Genomic DNA, 17,818 nt, shown 5'->3' on the forward strand with positions numbered 1-17,818 from the left:
GTACAAAAAGCTGCCCTGGCAAGTAGCTCAGGGCTACTCACTCTCAGGAGCTTCTGGGGCCCAGCCAACTGGTACCTGTGGACATTACCCCTTGTGCCATCCGGACTGCTGAAGCAGCCCTGAGAGATCTTTGCACTCTTTACCCACTGCAGTAGTCTGGCAGTGGGGGCTGCTGCCTGTCTTTGACCTGCCATGAACCTGCCAGACCTGGATGAGGCATCTGCCCCTCTGGGCCAGCTGCCAGTGGGCTGTGGCTGCAGGGTTGGCTTCCGTGTGGCACTACTGCTACATGTGCCCCTTGCCCAGACACCTGGGCAGCTATTGCCCAGATGATGTTCTGGGTGTGGTGGCCTGCTTTGAACTGTCAAAGCATGTCCTCTTAGCCCCATTTGGCCAGGAGGTCAGCTACAGCCAGCAGGGTCCAAGGCACCAGCTCTGAGCAGGCAGGGTCCTGCTACTGGCCTCCTTAGCAGGAATTCTGGTGTTCCCTATTGGAAAACTGAAAAATTCCTGATAAAAAAAATCCCAAAGTCACTGTGTAAAATACCCCAAAATCCATGTTCCTCCACAATTAAAACGAAGGACCACTATTAAGAGAAAGAGAGAATAAGACAGAGAGACAGCGATCAGTTGGGCCATGTTTTATTGATATATCTACAGTGTTAAAGCACTGGCTGTTGGGGGGCTATGTCCACACAGGGGCTACAGCCCCCAACGGGGGCCAAATGGCCCCCCGCAAGGCCCACATGCCCCACCACAGTCCCCTGATTGCTGCCCCGCCCAGCCCCACTCTCCCAGGCTCCTCAGTAGCTGCTCCACTCAGCCCCACCTCCCACTTGCACTCCCCAGTCCCCCATGGCTGCCCCCCCCAACCCAGGCACCATCACTTTAAAAAAACAAACAAAAAATACGGGAAAAAGCCTCCATTTACCCTAGAAATGGGGGGGCGGGGCATCAAGTCCCGGGACCTCCTGTTCAACCTCCTCCTGGCCCTGGCCAAGTGGGCCCTGTACTTGACCATGAGGGAGGCTCTGGCCAGGAAGGTGCCTGGAGACTGTGAGGCTGCTTTCCTCTCCCTTGTCCATGCATGTTTTCAGGCAGAGCACCAGTGGGTGGCATCCATGAGCTCCTTTGATACCTTTGAGGAACGGTGGGTGTGGCCTGGGGGGGCTCTGCTTGGTGTCCCCCTTCCAGTGAACTTCTTTTCACATTGTAAACCTATAACCCCCACATCACTCCTACCCTTTTCTTCCTTAGTTGTCCCACAAAAAAAATTATAGTTGTATCTTTCAAACTTTCAAACCACACAGTAGAGGGGGCTATAACATAGCTAGGTGAGCCTTAAGGCTCACAACCCCTGGAACATAAAAATAGGCAGGAGCTTCTGGGAAAGGAGCCTCTGGGAGGAAGTTAGCCACACCCCTTTCTGTCCCAGGCTACTGCTGCTGTTGGTACAGGCTTGTTCTCAGGAGCTTCTGTTGAGAAGATGGCCAGCCCTTCCTGCCTCTGACCACTGTTAACTGCTGGCTTGGTCTCAGAGCTTTTGGAGTAAGTTGGCCACACTGCTTCCTGCCTTGGGCTGCTGCTGCTGCTTCCCCCCTGCCATGGGGGGGCCTCTGCTGCACACTGCTACCCCCCCCAGGAGGGGGCCCACTGCATTGCACTGCACCCCAGAACCACACCCCAGCTTCTGCACCCCTGTTCCAGCCTGCTGCCCAACCTGCTGCCAAACCGCAGTCAGGGAGCAGCTTGGGGAGGGAGCCTGCACTGCCTGTGGGCCCCTCCCCACTATCACTGCTGGAGCCTAAAGTTGCTTTGCCTGGCTCAGATGCCTTAGCAGGACAACCCCCCTTCACTTTCACCAAAAGCACACCCTGAGTGGCTGAAATGGACAGCTCCTACCACCACTGCTGCTGCTTTTGATGATGCTGCTGTTGTTTCTGCTGCTGCCCCCTCTCAGGAGAGAGGGAGATTCCCTGCTACACTACCTGGCACCACACCTGCACTAGATTACTCCCTAATTGACTGACTGCTCCTGCCCTCCCCCACAGCTACCTCACTGCATCTGATCCTTCTTTGTCTTCCTGCCTACTGCTTTGCTGCTGAGCACCTGGCTGGAGCTCTGTGGAGATCCTGGACAGATCTTCAACAAACAGAGCCTCTCCACTGCTCCAGCAATCTTTTGCATCTGCCTCAGCAGCCTTCCCTGTGTGTTCTTGCCCTTATGTGGTAAGTTCCATGGTCCACTCCCCCTGTCCTGGTCTTTGTTGTGTTGCTGAGTAAGCCAGCTCGAGATCTCCCAGCCCTTGTGTGTGTGTGTGTGTATTTACCCCTCCCCCACATTCTCCAAGCATATCCCTCGCAGTTTGTTTGTTTTTTTTTCCTGTGGGAATGTAGCTCAGTGAGCTTTGGCCTCCTCCTTCCTTATCCCCCTTCTCCTCCACAACCCCAGCCTGCCCTACTAGATTCACCAGCCACACTGGATATTTAGTTTTATATTTATTGTCTTCCCTGCCCTCATGTAAAAAAATGGCAGGGCAGGAACCTTCTGGGGGGGACAGACCCCCTGCAGAGCTTCCTGCAGCCCCAACTATGGGGACGGATCCCAGCCAAGTCCCCAGTGGGATGCATGCCCCTTCAGCCTCAACCCCAGTGGAAGAGTCTGACCAACCTCCTTTGGGGATGGAGAAGCCTGCATCCTCTGGTGCAGGGGCAGGCGGGACTCCAGTAGGTAGTCAAGAGGGCCAGGGGGTCTCCTCTGGCTAGCCCCACCCAGAGGGGCCTCCTCTCCCATCATAAGGGACCAAGGGTAAGGGTAGTGCCTGATGGGACCAGGTACACTACTCCAGCCGGCATACCCGCTCAGCCTGTCCCTGGCCCTAGCCTCAGCCCCAGAAACATGGCCAGCTGGGGGGAACCACAGCTATGCACAGGCAGCTGTGGGAAGACCTGAAGCCAGGGGGCCTGGACACTCCACCAATGGCCCTTCTAGCTCAGGTGGCAGGGCCCCCTTTCCAGCACTCACCCACAGGCACAGGGTGAAGTACCAACTGCTCGGGCAGAATAACTTGCACTTTGAGACCTGGGTGCATGCCCTGGCTTGGGTAGTGGGGCCTGCCAAGATTGTGGCGGCCTCCTGCTGTCATGGTAAGGGGGTCTTTTTCCTTGCCTCAAAGGCTGCTGCACAACAGGCGGCGGAGAGGGTGCTCATGGTAGAGGGTGAGTACATCCCCTTGAGCCTTTAGAAGAGCTGGGAACCAGGGTGGTCCTCAGATTCATCCCTCATATATCCCCAATTGGGACCTGCTCCCTCAGCTCCAAACCCTGGGGGATGTTGTCTCCCTGCTGGTGGCCCTTTTGCTGGGGTGCTAAGACCCCAGCTTCTGGCACATGTGTTCTTCCTATCACCAGGTTATGATCCAGCTGGTGGCAAGACCATGGTTGGAGGCTGAGGGGTGCTTGGCAATTCCTTATCGGGGGCCCAGGTGAGAATTTTCTATACACTGGGGGACCTGCAGTGCTTCTGGTGCTGTGCCCTGGGGCATTTGCATCATGAGTGCCCCATGGGTCAGGTGGGGAGGGCATCTGCGGGTCCCATTGGAAAGAGGGTTGCCCCTACCACTGGTGCCCCTACCACTGGTGCCCCAGTCCCCTCAGCCCCCACCCCCCCGGCACCCCAGCCACAACTATGAGCCCACCCATGAGCTCAAGGGACCCCGCCCCCCAACCAAGTTTAGCCGAGTCCCAGGGAGGACACCAGCAACTGGGGAGAAAGAGGGAGCAGGGCTCCCCTGCTCCTAGTCATACCTCTGTCATGGCTTCCCCAGCCTCCCCAACCCTCACCTTCTCTTGCTAGAGCCTGTCCACCTGAGGACCACCCCATGGCTGAGTGCATGCAGATCCCCTCCAGGCATAAAGGCCCAGGCACAGCTGGAGACATCTGATGTGGAGGGCTCCTCTCCTCCCAAGACCACCACACAGGGGTAAGGAGTGGCCCAGCCTCCAAGGGCTGGGCCTCTTCCAGCTGTGCCTGAAACCCCACCCCCAGGAAAGATCAAATGGGTGATCCCCATGGAGGAGGTTTTGGGGCCTCTAGAGGGTCCCAAACAGGAACCCATGGAGGAAGACCCTCATTCTGCTAACCAGGGCCTACCCCCTGAGGCTAAGGCCCACCCAAAGAAAGGCCCAGCACAGGAGCCTCCTCCCTCTGATCTGGGGGATACAGAGGCCCTGGGGTTCATCCCGGTGAGTCATGAGGGAAGGGGCCCACTTTCACAGGACCCCGAGGCAGATGCCGAAACTACCCCAGTGCCTGATGAGTCGCTTCCCTCCCCCTCCCAGAAAAAAATAAAAACTCACCTCTAGCCTGCCCCATAGTCCTGCACCAGATGGGGTTGCAGTGGGGTCCCCTAATCAACAGACCCATCTTGTCAGGGACCCTGCACAGACCTCCCCCCCCCCCCCAGGCTCCATCTCTGCCTCACTATCTTGTGAAGGAGCCCCAATCCCACCCTTACCCCCACCTCTGTCCCAAGGGGCTGCAGAGCTCTCCAATCCCAACCAAATTCTGCTATCTTAGCAAACCAGGAGGTTCAGATGGTGCCTAAGGAGTCTGCTGAGCCCCAAGACCAAGAGGAGGACATCCAAGAACCAGCAGGCTCCATGGTGCCTGCAGACCCCTCAGTCCCGGTGGTCCCCAGGTATGAGTTACTTGCAGTTCTTGACCATGACTACACCCACTGGTCTGCCAGCAAGGTACAGTTCACCTTGGACTGCTGGGGAGACGTTGACAGTGTCCTCACTACTGCAAGGGCATTGGTGGGGGAAGACAAGGGGCCCAAAAGCTGCAACACGCAGATCTGTAGGCAGGCCCACAGTTTCATATACACGTCTATGGTGCTACGTGGCATGGCAGGACTCACACTGGGTGTTGAAATTCATGAGGCCCCTGCTGAACCATCTATTCCATCCCCCAAACCATGAGGTCATTCAAGATTGCAACCCTCAACATCCATAGCTGCAGGAAAGGTCTTCGGAGATGGCAGGACTCTCCTTCCTTCAGGAGGGAGGGTACCCCATGATATTCCTGCAGGAGACCCTGACAACTCCAGCCAATGAACCTAATTGGTGGCTGGAGTGGGGAGGCAGGGTCTTTTTTAGTCACCTCTTGGCCACCTCTTGTGGGGTGGCCACCCTGTTCTCCCCAGGCCTGCAGCTGGAGGTTCTCCAGGACATTGAGGTGGTGCCGGGTCACCTGCTGTACCTCCGGGTCCAGGTGCAGGGGTGGTCCTGAACGTGAACTCCCCTTTGAGCGACCCAGACTTGGCAGATATTTTTCTGTCAGATGGACATATAAATTGGGACCTTTAACCCTTGCAAGTGCCTGTTCCTTGCTGGGGACTCTAATGTCACCCTAGACATGCGAGACCAGTCAGGCAGGGAGCGGAACCTGGCCACCATGGGCATCTTTGGGGAGATCCTGATACACTACTCCTTGATGGATGTCTGGCTTACCTGTCACCATACTGACCCCACTGCCTTTACCTATGTGAGGGTGGGGGAGGAGCAGGCATGCCACTTCTGGTTGGAACAGGTTTATATTTCTTTGCTGCACTTTGCCCAGGCCCACTCCTCTGGCCAATGCCTCTCATCGATCACCACCTTGTCTAGGCCTAGTCCACATTGGAGCCTGGGCATCTGGGGTCACCCTACTGGCATTTCAGTTCCAGTCTGCTGGAGGATGTGGGCTTCAGGGAGACCTTCCAGGAGGACTGGCTGGCCTGGCAGGAGCAATGGGCAGCTTTCTCCTCAGCTCAGAGATGGTGGGATGTGCGGAAGGTGCACATCTGACTTTTTTGCCTCGGCTACACTTCGGGGGCACACCTGGCAGAGGGCAGTGGTCCAGGAGCACCTTGAGTGGGAAGTGTTAGAGCTGGAGAGGCACCTGGCCACCGACCCAACCAACCTGTTCCTCTGCGGAGAGTGTCAGGAGAGATGGGGGGAAAAGCTTCATGCTCTGGACGACCACCATGCCCGCAGTGCATTCGTCCACTTGTGCATCCAGCTCCTTCCCTTCAGCAGATGGACCATGGATCCTGCTTCTTCTATGCTCTGGAGAGGAGGCAGGGGGCCAATAAGTACATCACCTCTCTTCTGGTGGGTGCTGGCACCCCCTCACGGATCCAGGTGAGATCTGCCAGTGCACATGGGCGTTCTATGAAGAGCTCTTCTCCCTGAATCTGACCAATGCCAAGGCCTGTCAGGCCCTGTGGGACAGAATCCCGCAGCACAATGTGGGCTGGGACTGGATGAAAGCTCCTCTCACTCTGGCTCAGTTTTCAGCCACCCTCAGCTTGATCCCTGGCAACAAGGTGCTGGCCATCAATGGGCTGACTGCGGAGTTTTACTGGGTCTTCTGGGAAGTCCTCAGCCTGAACCTTGCAGCAGTTTGGGCTGAATCTGAGGGAAGTGGGGAGCTCCCCCTGTCATGCTGGAGGGCTGTGCTGACCCTCCTGCCAAAGAAGAGGGATCCCCATGACCTGAGGAATTGGCGCCCCATGTCCCTCCTCTTCATGGACTGCATGCAAGGTGGCAGTGAAGGCCCTCTCACTACACCTGTGGTTCGTGCTGATGGACATGATTGATCCTGACTAGACATACATAGTGCCCAGATGTTCCATCTTCAACCACCTATACCTGGTTCAGGAGCTCCTGGAGCTAGCAAGCCAGGAGGGCCTGTCTTTTTCCTGCCTGTCCCTGCACCAGGGGAAGGTGTTTGTAAGAGTGGATCACAGGTGCCTCACAGGCATGCTGTGGGCCTTTGGCTTTGGGCCCTGCTTCATGTGGGCTTTCCAGGTGCTGTACACCTCTGCAGTGTTAGGTAATGCTCAACTGGACCCTGACGGAATCCATCCCGTTCATGAGAGGGGTGTGTCAAGGCTTCCCGCTGTCAGGCCATCTGTACACCTTGGCCTTGGAGCCCTTCCTCATTCTCCTGCAGAAGTGGGTGGTGGGGTGGATGCTCCGGGAGCCAGTGGTGTGGCTGGTCCTGTCAGCCTATGCTGACAACATACTCCTCACGTTCCAGGACCCAGGTGACCTGGTGCAGGTGGAGGCCTGCCAGCCATTGTACTCAGTAGCCTTCTCTACCCAGGTCAACTGGATCAGGACCTTTGGCCTCATGGTGGGTGGCAGACTCAGTGCGTGAGTAGGTATGGGGGGATTGTGGGTGTGGGGGTACTGTAGGTATGGGGGCTGATTAGGATGGGTGGGTCCCTTGCCCCCCACAGGGCAGAGCCTGCACACACAGCACATGGACTGCCCTGCCTGCAGGGTCCCAGCACCCCCTGGGAATACATCCCCCCCCCAATTCTTTCCATGGCTCCAGCCCCTTGCTTGTCTCCAGCACTCTGCTCATTCCCCTGCTCATCTCCAGTCTTGGGAGGCTGGAGAAAGCAGGAGAACAAGCAAGAGGCTGGAGACAGCAGGAGAAGTCTCCAGTTCATCTCCAAGGGCTTGTATCCAGCCCCCTGCTCATTTTCCTGCTTGTATCCAGCCCCCTGCTCATTTTCCTGCTTGTATCCAGCCTCCTGCCCATCTCCAGCCTTGGGAGGCTGGAGATGAGCAGGAGAGTGAGTAGGAGGCTGGAGACAAGCCCCTGGAGATGATCTGAAGATGTTCTGCTGCTTGTCTCCAGGCCTCCAGTAGCTGGAGACAAGCGGGAGAATGAGCAGGAGGCTGGAGTCGAGTCAAGGAGTGATCAGGAGGTTGGAGATAATTCAGAGAATCCCTCAGTCAGCTCCAGCCTCCTGATCACTCCCCCCTATCAGCTCACCCACCTGGCTTCAGCCTCCTGCACTGCCAGCACTGCTTACCAGCAGCAGCAGTGGCACAGTCCCCACGCATGGCGGGGGGCAGCAGGGCTCATATGCATGTGGCCTGGCTCAGGAGGGTGCCATGCACTGTCCAGCAGCTTGGGGGTCCTGCATCTGTCACCCAGGGCTCAGCACCACTCAGCCTGAGTGGCCAGAGCTCTGAGACAGTGTGCAGTACCCTGCCAAGCCAGGCCACACCCACACAATGTGGCAGCAGGTGTGCCAGGCAGCCAAAAACACTACTCTAATTCCTGTATCGACAGTAACTTTCTCTGCTATTGTGTTGTGTTTTATAATGTAAAAGTCAAGAAACATTATGAGCTTCTCATTAGATTGAAATAGGTGTGATCTACAGAACTTGTTAATCAATAACCTCTGAAAGTGTATTAAACATTTTTTTTTTCACTTATTGCCTACTCTCATCATTTATAGTCAGGTTCTAAATAAGTTATCAGGAACAATAAGGATAATTGTCTTATTGGTTTTGCCAACTGGATGCACCTATGAGAACAAATATTTTGCCAAAGAAGAAAACCTTTGGCTGTACACTTGAGGCAGGCCTTTCATTTTGCAAGCAATTTTAAATATTTTGGACAAACAAACTGAAATAGTAAATTGACTTTGCAAAGGTTGTATTTCATTCTCTTTCAACATTTGTAAGCCATCAATCCAAAATAGAGCTTCTGACTATTGGGTAGTGAGTTTCACATTGAAAATATGACATCGGATTTTTATGTTCCAAAATAAAAACACAACATTATAAACATTGCATACAAGAGAACCTCTTGCTCACAGACTGTAGTAGCAAATAGATTTTTAAAAGACCAGCTGGCTGATGACTAGGATTCCCCCATGGTCCTGCCTTGAGGTCTGTTCCCAGCCGTTAAAACCATTCCCTTTTATTGTTTTTGACAAGCATAACAGTCTGGTAACAGGTGTGAGAATCTGCTTAGAAAGAAAGAACAAGAGAGAGAAAGAAGATTCAACAAAAATCTCGTGGGCTAGACATAATCAAAATGACCAAGAAATTGTTTATAGTTTAGGAGAAACCAAAGGGACATAAAATGGAGTTACATATTAGATATAAAAAAATGCTTATTTTGTATTCCCCCTCAAAAAACCCCGACAATCTGTAACCAAGTGTTGGTTGAATTTTTTACCTATTATCAAGAAACAGTAGGTGAATTGACAGAATTAGTGACACCTTTAAAAAAACCCCAAAGAACCTTAACCTTTCACTGCCAGACACCACATGCACTAAAATGAATTTATAGCTTCTCAGAAATACACAGTGTTGAAAGATAAAAGCTAAAGCAACGGGTGTCTGAAATTGAGTACTGAAAGTCTATATCCAAAGTCATAAATCATGTTACTAAGACTGTTTTTTTCAGAGATAGATACAGTTTGCTGAATAGTGGATTCCAGTTGAATGCAGTCATCTTGCAGGGGGAAAGAGGAATTCAGGGAGAACTGGAGGTAGGAAAGAGAGACCTCAAGACCTGTTTCCAGATTATAGATCCTGTCCACTTTAGCCAAGGGGGAAATTGGACCATTTGAATTCTTCAGAATTAAAGAATTGAACTTTTTTCTTACTGAGGTTGTCATTTGCTTCTGTATGAATACCACTGGGCACATTTTCCGGTGGACGCTAACATCACACTTGCTGAATAGGTGTGACATTACTTATGGTAGAGTTCAGTAGTGCAGTGGGAGCCAACATTTGTGATAGACATGACACAAATGAGGCATCACATCCTCATCTAGTGCCACTGAGATCTCCACCTGCCTGATCCACTGCTCTGTTTTCCACTCCCTCCAATCTTCTGCTCTGCCTTCCGCCGTGTTGCCTGCTCCCTACCTGACCTGCCCTGAGCCACAGAGCCTGCTTGTGTCAATTGTGGTATATGTGCTGCAGGATAGCTGCTCTTCCAATAGTGCATGGAAACTACTAGCCAGTAGTTTCCTCCTTTCTAGTACATTACCTCCTTTCAGAAAGAGATGCTAATTTGTTCTGTTGTCAATCAGTGGTATCTTTGCTTATTGACACCCATATAAAATTATTCTCAGCTGTTGCCACTAACAACTGATTTTTCTAGAGAAGCTTTGGTTAAGGACACAATTTAAATGTGGACTAAAAGGCTGTATGAGTTCTGCATCTTACCTAGAATAGGAACTCCCAAAATGCAGGCCAGATCTGCCTTTGCTGACTCATCACATCACCTCTTTAGTAAATAGCATAAAGTCTGTAAGGAAAATCCACTTAAAGATGTATTAAAACAAGGTTAAAATCTAAAAGTATACTCCCTGAAAGTGTTCAGCTAAATGTTTCCTTTCCCTGCATGTACAGAGGACAAGCAAGTATCCCTGATTCAATCATAGGTTTTTGGGACTTACTGCCTAAATCATGACAGAGAAAGAAGAAAAATGTTGCTCTTTCACCCAACAATTTGCTGTTAACATAACTGGGTTTTCTTAGTGGCAATTAAAACTTACTGATTTCCTGCCATAAACAGTATTTAATGTCAGTTATTGCAAGCAACATCATGTGGTGCAAGCATTTTTTAATTAACCAAAGTATATAGTTTTGTTTCCCATATAGTTGTATATTCTACAACTACTAGCAAGATAAACAACAGCAAACTAGAAAGATGTTCACATTTCACATTTAATTAAGTGGAAAGGAAGTGCTTCTACTCTGGCAATTCCAGAATCAGCCTGAGGAAGCTCAAGTCACTTATCAGGGAATCCTGGGTAATGTCAGCGTAGCAATCTGACATTAAATGGGTTTGACTGTATCATCACTGGCCCTTTACCTTTATTATTGTTAAACAGCATGCATTATGTTTTAGGTCAGATTACTGCACCTACAGAGAAAGGAATCATAAAGTTTATTTCTCCAAGTGATGATATTAGTGGTTATATCTTCAGGAAATGTCATACTATATAATAAGTTCAACTCCAAGATTTCCAAGAAATAGAAAATGGCTGGATTAATGCTTTAGTCCAATGGAGGGCAACCTTTTTTTGGCAGGAGTGCCATAAATTAGCCTTGCACCCTCCCTGAGTGACACTCTGATCTACTTCTCCTGCCTGATCTGGTGTTCTGTTTTCTGCTCCCTGCCTTATTTGCCACTGTGCTTCCTGTCTCCTTCCTTATCTGCTGGATGTTACACAAAGATTGTCTGTGCCACCTGTGTCATTCATGCTTCAGGTTGGTCATCCCTGTTCTAATATTCCCCTTGTATCAAACCAGACCCATATTTACTACCCTTTTTAATAACAATAGTTGACTTTCAAACCTACTCACTCCTATACACACCCATTTTTTTGATGCTTACTGCATGATGGCTTTATCTACAGCTAGACTGCTGCACTATTTTAGCTACAATACAGAAGCCAAGACAGAAAATTGTTGCTTCAGAAAATGTTTGAGCTTGTCCATCAGAACGAGCTTGTTTAGTGGTGCCTCTAACTGCACAGAAAGATGTAGGGGGTCTGAAAGTGAAGAAGTACCTGAAATCAGTATAATTTCTTGAATGATTTTGAGCCCTTAAAGCAACAAAGGGATCACCATTTAATAGTTCCAGATAATCATGCTTTAGTTTTCAGGTTCATGTGGCACAATGAAAATTAGATCTTGCATCACATCAGCACATCTCCCCCTTTAAAATCAGATATTCAGAATATTTGAAATATGATACAAGGTACAGGCTTCATTAAATGTTATTAAATAGGCATTGAACTTCAAATTTACTCCTAGGCAGAAGTAGACAAGGAAAGGCTCAAAGGCTAGGGACAGACATTACACATAAATTGATTTAAGCAATCAGAAAATGGTTTAAACCTGTTCAGTGCACATAAACAAGTTTGAAAATGGCTGAAACCAGTTTGAGATAAACCTGTTTGAATGTAGTATCAGACTTAAGTGATTTGGGTCAAGCCAGTTTACGCAATGTCTGACCCAGATTCCTTGCTGGTTTAAGTTAAATCAGATACCCCCAGCATCCCGGCATTCTCTATGCGCTGAGTGGGGCACTCTGCTCCACAGCAGAGCTGGCCCCTTCCCTCTGCTCCTTGTCTACAGCTCAGCATAGACTGCAGGTGTCCCTGATCCCTCCACCCTCCCCATCCCTTGTGCCTTACAGACACCTCTTAGCATTAGCTAGAAGACCACATGCTGGCTACAGTCCTGCTGTGGGCAAAGGGGAGAATCAACAGGTAGCTGGTAACGTCCCTCTGTTGTTTTCTTAATGAGGTGATAAACACTGAATTAGGAGTGATAAACACTGATATCAATTCCCTGCTGGGCAGGTCAGAATGGGGGGAACCCCTCTCTAATGAAAGCATCCTGCTGGGGCCTGGCCATGCTCAACACTGTGCAAGGGAGGGGAGAGCTGCTCTAGTACCCCCCGGCTTCTAGCCTGAGCCACTGCAGACATGTGTCTGCATGTCTGGGATGCCTGTACAGTTACAAAGTGATCTAGCCTAGTTCGGTTAGATTAACCTGCAAAAATTGAAGCAATTGAAGCTCTGGCTTTTTGAATATGTGTCCCTAGCCAAAAGTATCAACAAAACTGGCTCAAGCTCAGAGGAAGGCAACAAGCCAAAGACTTGAAAACATGCCTTTTTTGATCACTGATATTTTAGACCTCAGGACAACAACTTGGCAGTCCCATGTGAGACCAGAACAGATGCCACCAACAAAATAGATCACCCAGGGTCATTGATTAATTGGAACAATAAGATTTGGAGAAATATTTACTCATCTAGAAAGGAAGGAATGAGTAACATACAAAGCTGAGAGAGACATTCAGTAGACTTCACACTAACACAATCAAATAGGGATACTCTAACAACATGAATATATGCCACTTCAGAGAAGTACAGGCTACGGAGCTTGTTTGTGAACTCCTTGGTGAGACTTGTATGAGGAGGACCTCATTGCAGAAACAGGAAGAACCATTGTTTGTGCACAATTCTAAAAAAAAAAAAAAAAATCCAGTTTATGACAAGAACATGAGGAGAAGAAGAAGAACACTAATAAGCACCCAAATACATGGACATATAAAAATGTACTGAAAATCTAGCAGCAATATAAATACCTGAAATATTTCCAGCACTTCAGTTCTCTTTGGGTCATAAATGGTTCCATTTTCCTACTTCTATATTCTGAAAATTAGACAAAAATGAGCCACAAGGGTAAATAATATGTATAAGTATTTTGGAATCCTGAGAGGTTTGTCTAATATGTTCAGTCTGAACAGTTTTGTTTTTTGTAAGTCTTGGATTCAAACTGGTAAATTATATAAAATAGCCATGCTATCTCCATTGTTAAGGCTTGCCCAGACATTACATAAATGTTCCTCTCAAGCTATGTTTGGTTACTGTCACATGTTCAACTTAACACTTACTGGGTGGATCTACACTCTAGAGTAAACCCACCCCAGACAGGCATCTACACATGCAGGGAAGCAGGAGCAGATTTGCTGCTCATGTGAGCAGTCTGCTCCCATCCCTGCTGGCCCTGCACCAGCCTCCTGCAGCAGCTGGGGGGACCGCAAGGATCCCCCTGGGTGCTAGCCCAAGGGCTGCCAGGGAGCAAATGGACAGGAGATAGCTGTCTCCTGGTTGGGGCTGGGACATTGCTCCCTGCCCCCAGCAGCTACCTGCTGCTGGAGTGGGTTCCACCATCAGAGCCTGGTCAGGGACAATGTCCCAGCCCCAACTCTGAGATTGCAGTCATGAAGCAGGGTCTTATCTCCCAGCCTCAGCTCCATGACCTTGGATAAGAATCTCCCAGCCCTAGTCCAAGGTCATGGAGCTGATGCTGAGAGATAAGCATCTCCTAGCCCCTGCTCCACAATCCTGAAATAGGAGCTGAGAGTTCCCTGCTGCCAGGGCAGGGGGACATTGTCCCCACCTAGGCTTCAGTGGCAGAGCCCACCCCAGCAACAGGCAGCTCCAGGGGGCAGGGAGCAATCTCCCACCCCTGCTGCCTGGCTGACTGTGAGCACGTTTGCTCCCAGTCAACAATCTATACATGCTATATTGCACAGCAAGTAATCGAGTGTAAATTTGTTACTCGTATTTAAAGGTAGTAAATGTACTAGTAAATAACTGTGCAGTAAGCACCGGCATGTGGAGGCAGTGTGCAGTAATTTTATCTAATCTTGAGTAAAGCGTCTAGTATAGACACACCCACTAAGTGCAGACACACATTCAAGCAGTTTATCATATGTTAAGTGCCTTGTGGCATTGCAAAGTCATTCCTTTTCAGGTAAGGGTCATCTCCTAACACATTAACTTAATAGGTCACTACTTTTCAATGATTTGCAACTGGTACAAGTGAATATGTGACACCACCCTTTGTATTTCTTGCTTTGGGTCAAAGGACAAGTACAGATACCTGTGGTTTGATACAGCTGAATGGGGATCATTTATAATCAAATTTGCTATCTCAAGAAAATTGCTATAAAATTAAATTTAGTGTAATAGACACCTGGAATCTGCTTCAGGAAATAAAAGCTGAAATATTGGTATCAGTAGTTACCCTTATTCTTCAGGCCTACCCCCTGGTGCTGAAAGACTTACTGTTTATCCCTCCATAATAGGAACCATTTTGCTTGCAGTTTAAGTTTTAAAGGGAATATGAATAGATAAGGCATTTCTTAAAAAAAAATTAAGTAGTATATTAGCATGCAGTTACAATCTATCTTTAAAACATTTTAAATCTGTGGAATATTATAGCATCATAAGGTTAGAACAGTTTTGGAATCGTCACTGACTTGTTAAGGCTTAATGACCTGCATAGCTGTGACTTGTCACTAGAAGTCCTGAGGAGCAGAGCCATGGACAGGAGCCAGGACCATGGTTCTTCTGGGATGGGACATGATGTGAGAGGGTGGCATGTAGCTTGGAGGCAAAGAAACCACCCTGGAGGCTGTGGCTTTCCTCACTCCACCACTAGCAGGTGCCAGCCAGAGCTGCAGGTGGGAGGGGGGAAGTCTTGAAAAAAAAAGTTTGAAATGAATGTGGAGGGAGGAGAAGTAAAGAGAAAGAGAAAGGAATGAAAAAAATAAATCAAGGACCACAATCTTGTGTGTTTTTCACTGAATTAGGATTGTGTTGGGGGTGGGGCAGGGGAAGGTGGAAGTATTGGATTAGTACTCACACCAAGGCAGATCTGAGACTCAGCATACTTGTTGCATGCTGCAACAGGGCAGGGGTAAGGCTAACACTCAGATCGGATTGGAACTGTGACCCAGTAGGCTCACTGCACACATGCCACATAAGGACAGAGCTGAGAATCAACAATCTCGCTGTATGACACACTAGGGCACAGTTGAGGCCCATCTGAAAAAGCAACTAGAAAACAGATGATCTAGACCTAGGTGGTCAGAGGGATCAAGTTGTTGATAGGGTCACATCCCCTGGGGGTGGAAGGGGATGTTGGCTTGGGCCCAATACCACCCCCATAAGCATTAATTTTCAGGAAGGTTGAAAGTTTGCCCACAGAGCAAAAGAGTAGGAAGGGCTTGGAATAGTGCATCCTAGTATGATAGAGAAATGAAAATAGTGTTTTATCTCCCCAGAGAAGACTAACAATACCCTGGAATGACCTGGGTAAAATGGGTGAAAAATAACCCTCATGTGAAATGGCATAACATTAAAACATTTAGGCTGCATCCAGATAAGCACAGTCATGCAGTATGGGGCACCACAGACACATTTGTAGTTGCCCATCCCACATGTTCAGTAGTTCCCTGTGCTACATGGGAGCAGCTGGGGGGGGGGGGGGGATCCCTGGATATCCAGGGGTCAAAAATACTCATGGAAAAAAATGCAGAATGATACAGGTGGTGGCAGCATGCACCGCCCAAAGCCGAAGCTTGGCCAGCTGGAGCTGTGCTCCACTGCCAGACAGGCTCCACATAGCAGGATTGCCAATGCTGCTGCCCCAGGAGGCCCCTGGGAATCCAGGTAAGTCTGCTGGAGCCGGCACTGGGCTGGACCCAGCCTCCCCTACACCCCCACCCTGAGTGACTTGTTGCGTGCCAGAGCACACATGGCACAGGCATTCTACAAAGACAACTAGCAGTGGTTCCTACCCTGAACCATACATCATTTCCATGCTCTGTGTAAAATGCCTCATTCTACTCAGATTCTTGATTTTGTGGAGCGTAATGACTATGGTCTCGGTTTCAGTAGTTAAAAATAGGTGCATCTTGCAGGAGTGATCTAACCTGCTCTTGCTTTTACAGCTAAACATATAGATTCACAGGTGCTGGAAAACAATTATCATCTTTTTACAACCATGTTACACCAAGAAAAATGTTAAACTGTTGAAAAGTGACCCATATATTTGAATCTTAAAGTCAATTTTGGGCTTTACAGGTACAAATTCTATTTTAATCCTCAATAATATTAATGTCTAAATTTAAGTTTCTAGGTCTCAAAGCCTGATTTGCCCAGTTTAAGCCTTTATTTTTTGACAGAATAGCTACTGTATTATGGAGTACAGCATAAGTTTCTTACATTTATGTTAAATTCAAAGAAGTTCTGGCTGTGGATGTGCATGTACCCTTGTATATTCCAAATTACACACCATGGTTCTAAAAGAAGTAAGGAACTGTTGTTTGCAATTTGACACTTGAGAAATTAAACAAATCCAAATCACATTTTGATCACTAGATTATTCCAAGCAATCAACTTCCTTTTAACAATTTTATATTTCACTTAGAATCTGATTTAAGGCCAAAAACTATTTTTGGATGAAAATTCTATTCGCAAGTGCAACTGAGATTGAGTTTACTTTATTGATTTAACTTGGCTGTTGAGACAGACTATTAGACATTAGCTTGAACTCTCTGACCCCAATTTTACTCTCACACTCACTTGGCTTCCTTGAATTCCATTCAGTTCAATAGTTGTTCCTAACTTACCTTGGTGTTAATGAGAACAGAAGCACAAACCTACTCAATCTCACATGAATCCCTTTATATTCACAGACCAGATTTCTTGTCTTTGAAGTCTACCATTCTTTTCTACTGAATTTGGAGGAAGATGGATATATTCACATTCATTCTTTGAGGCTTAGTTTATGTGTTTCCACTCCTCATTTATGAATTTGAGCCACTCCATTTTTACTAGTTATATTTTTTAATTATCTTAACAACTGAAACAATCCTCTTTCTCACTTAAAAACTAATAACGGTGAAGAGCATGTTATAACAAGACCTCAAAATCAGCATCACCTCCAGTTCTGGGAAATTGCTCAGTAATGAGGTGCCAGGTGAAGTGTCACTTATGTGTTGGTTTTGATGCTTTATGGGGATTTCTTGTAATACACAAGCTAAGGTTTATTGAGGTACAATATTACAGCATTCGAGTTCCCCACAGTCCTTGACACACCCTTGGAATAAATCCTCACTATAAAAAGAGCAAGAGATGCCAGCTTACAATGACCTTCATGTACAGCCATTTCCAGAGACTCTGAGCAGGTCCCTCTCAATCTTATCTGTAAAATCTTGATAATTTTTGAACAATAAAAACAATCACTAAAATACATCTTCTGAAATAGGTTACACATTGCCCGTCAAAAATAGCATGGGCTTTTCTCAGTTATACTGGTCCCAGAAGAGAGCTGAAATATGCAAAGCTGCATATAACTGAGACTAACACAAGCACAGAATTAACTAAATGGGTTATCTTGACAATAATATAATCTATGCACCATGTTGCCTTCATTTGCTCAAGTTATAGAAGACAGCAACTCCACCAAAGACACAGGTGCCTCCAAATCAATGCTAGATTTTCAAATTCAGATGGCAGACAAACTATGACAACATAAACTTGCTCATATTGTGTTAAAATATTGATATATGACTCCTACTCTCCCTGCAAAATCCAGTTTTATAGATTTGAGAAAGCAGCACAATAAGCAG

General features: G+C 48.2%; 2 long non-coding RNA genes across 3 annotated transcripts; one reads left to right on the top strand and one right to left on the bottom strand.

Moving 5' to 3' along the window:
* Positions 1 to 1,742: 1,742 nt before the first annotated feature.
* On the top strand, positions 1,743 to 8,251 carry LOC132250846 (uncharacterized). Of its 2 annotated transcripts, XR_009462503.1 has the most exons (6): positions 1,743 to 2,229; positions 3,177 to 3,219; positions 3,412 to 3,485; positions 3,857 to 3,983; positions 4,580 to 4,700; positions 5,624 to 8,251. It is a non-coding gene; the product is annotated as an uncharacterized LOC132250846 (long non-coding RNA). The 2 variants fall into 2 exon arrangements; XR_009462502.1 differs by having other exon boundaries at positions 4,580 to 8,251.
* Positions 8,252 to 12,614: 4,363 nt separating this feature from the next.
* LOC109282323 (uncharacterized) lies at positions 12,615 to 13,079 on the bottom strand. Its single transcript, XR_002089272.2, has 2 exons — positions 12,977 to 13,079; positions 12,615 to 12,852 (listed from the first exon to the last, which is right to left on the bottom strand). It is a non-coding gene; the product is annotated as an uncharacterized LOC109282323 (long non-coding RNA).
* Positions 13,080 to 17,818: the final 4,739 nt, after the last annotated feature.

This window comes from Alligator mississippiensis, chromosome 5 (assembly GCF_030867095.1).
Source record: "Alligator mississippiensis isolate rAllMis1 chromosome 5, rAllMis1, whole genome shotgun sequence".
Taxonomy (NCBI): Eukaryota; Metazoa; Chordata; order Crocodylia; family Alligatoridae; genus Alligator; species Alligator mississippiensis.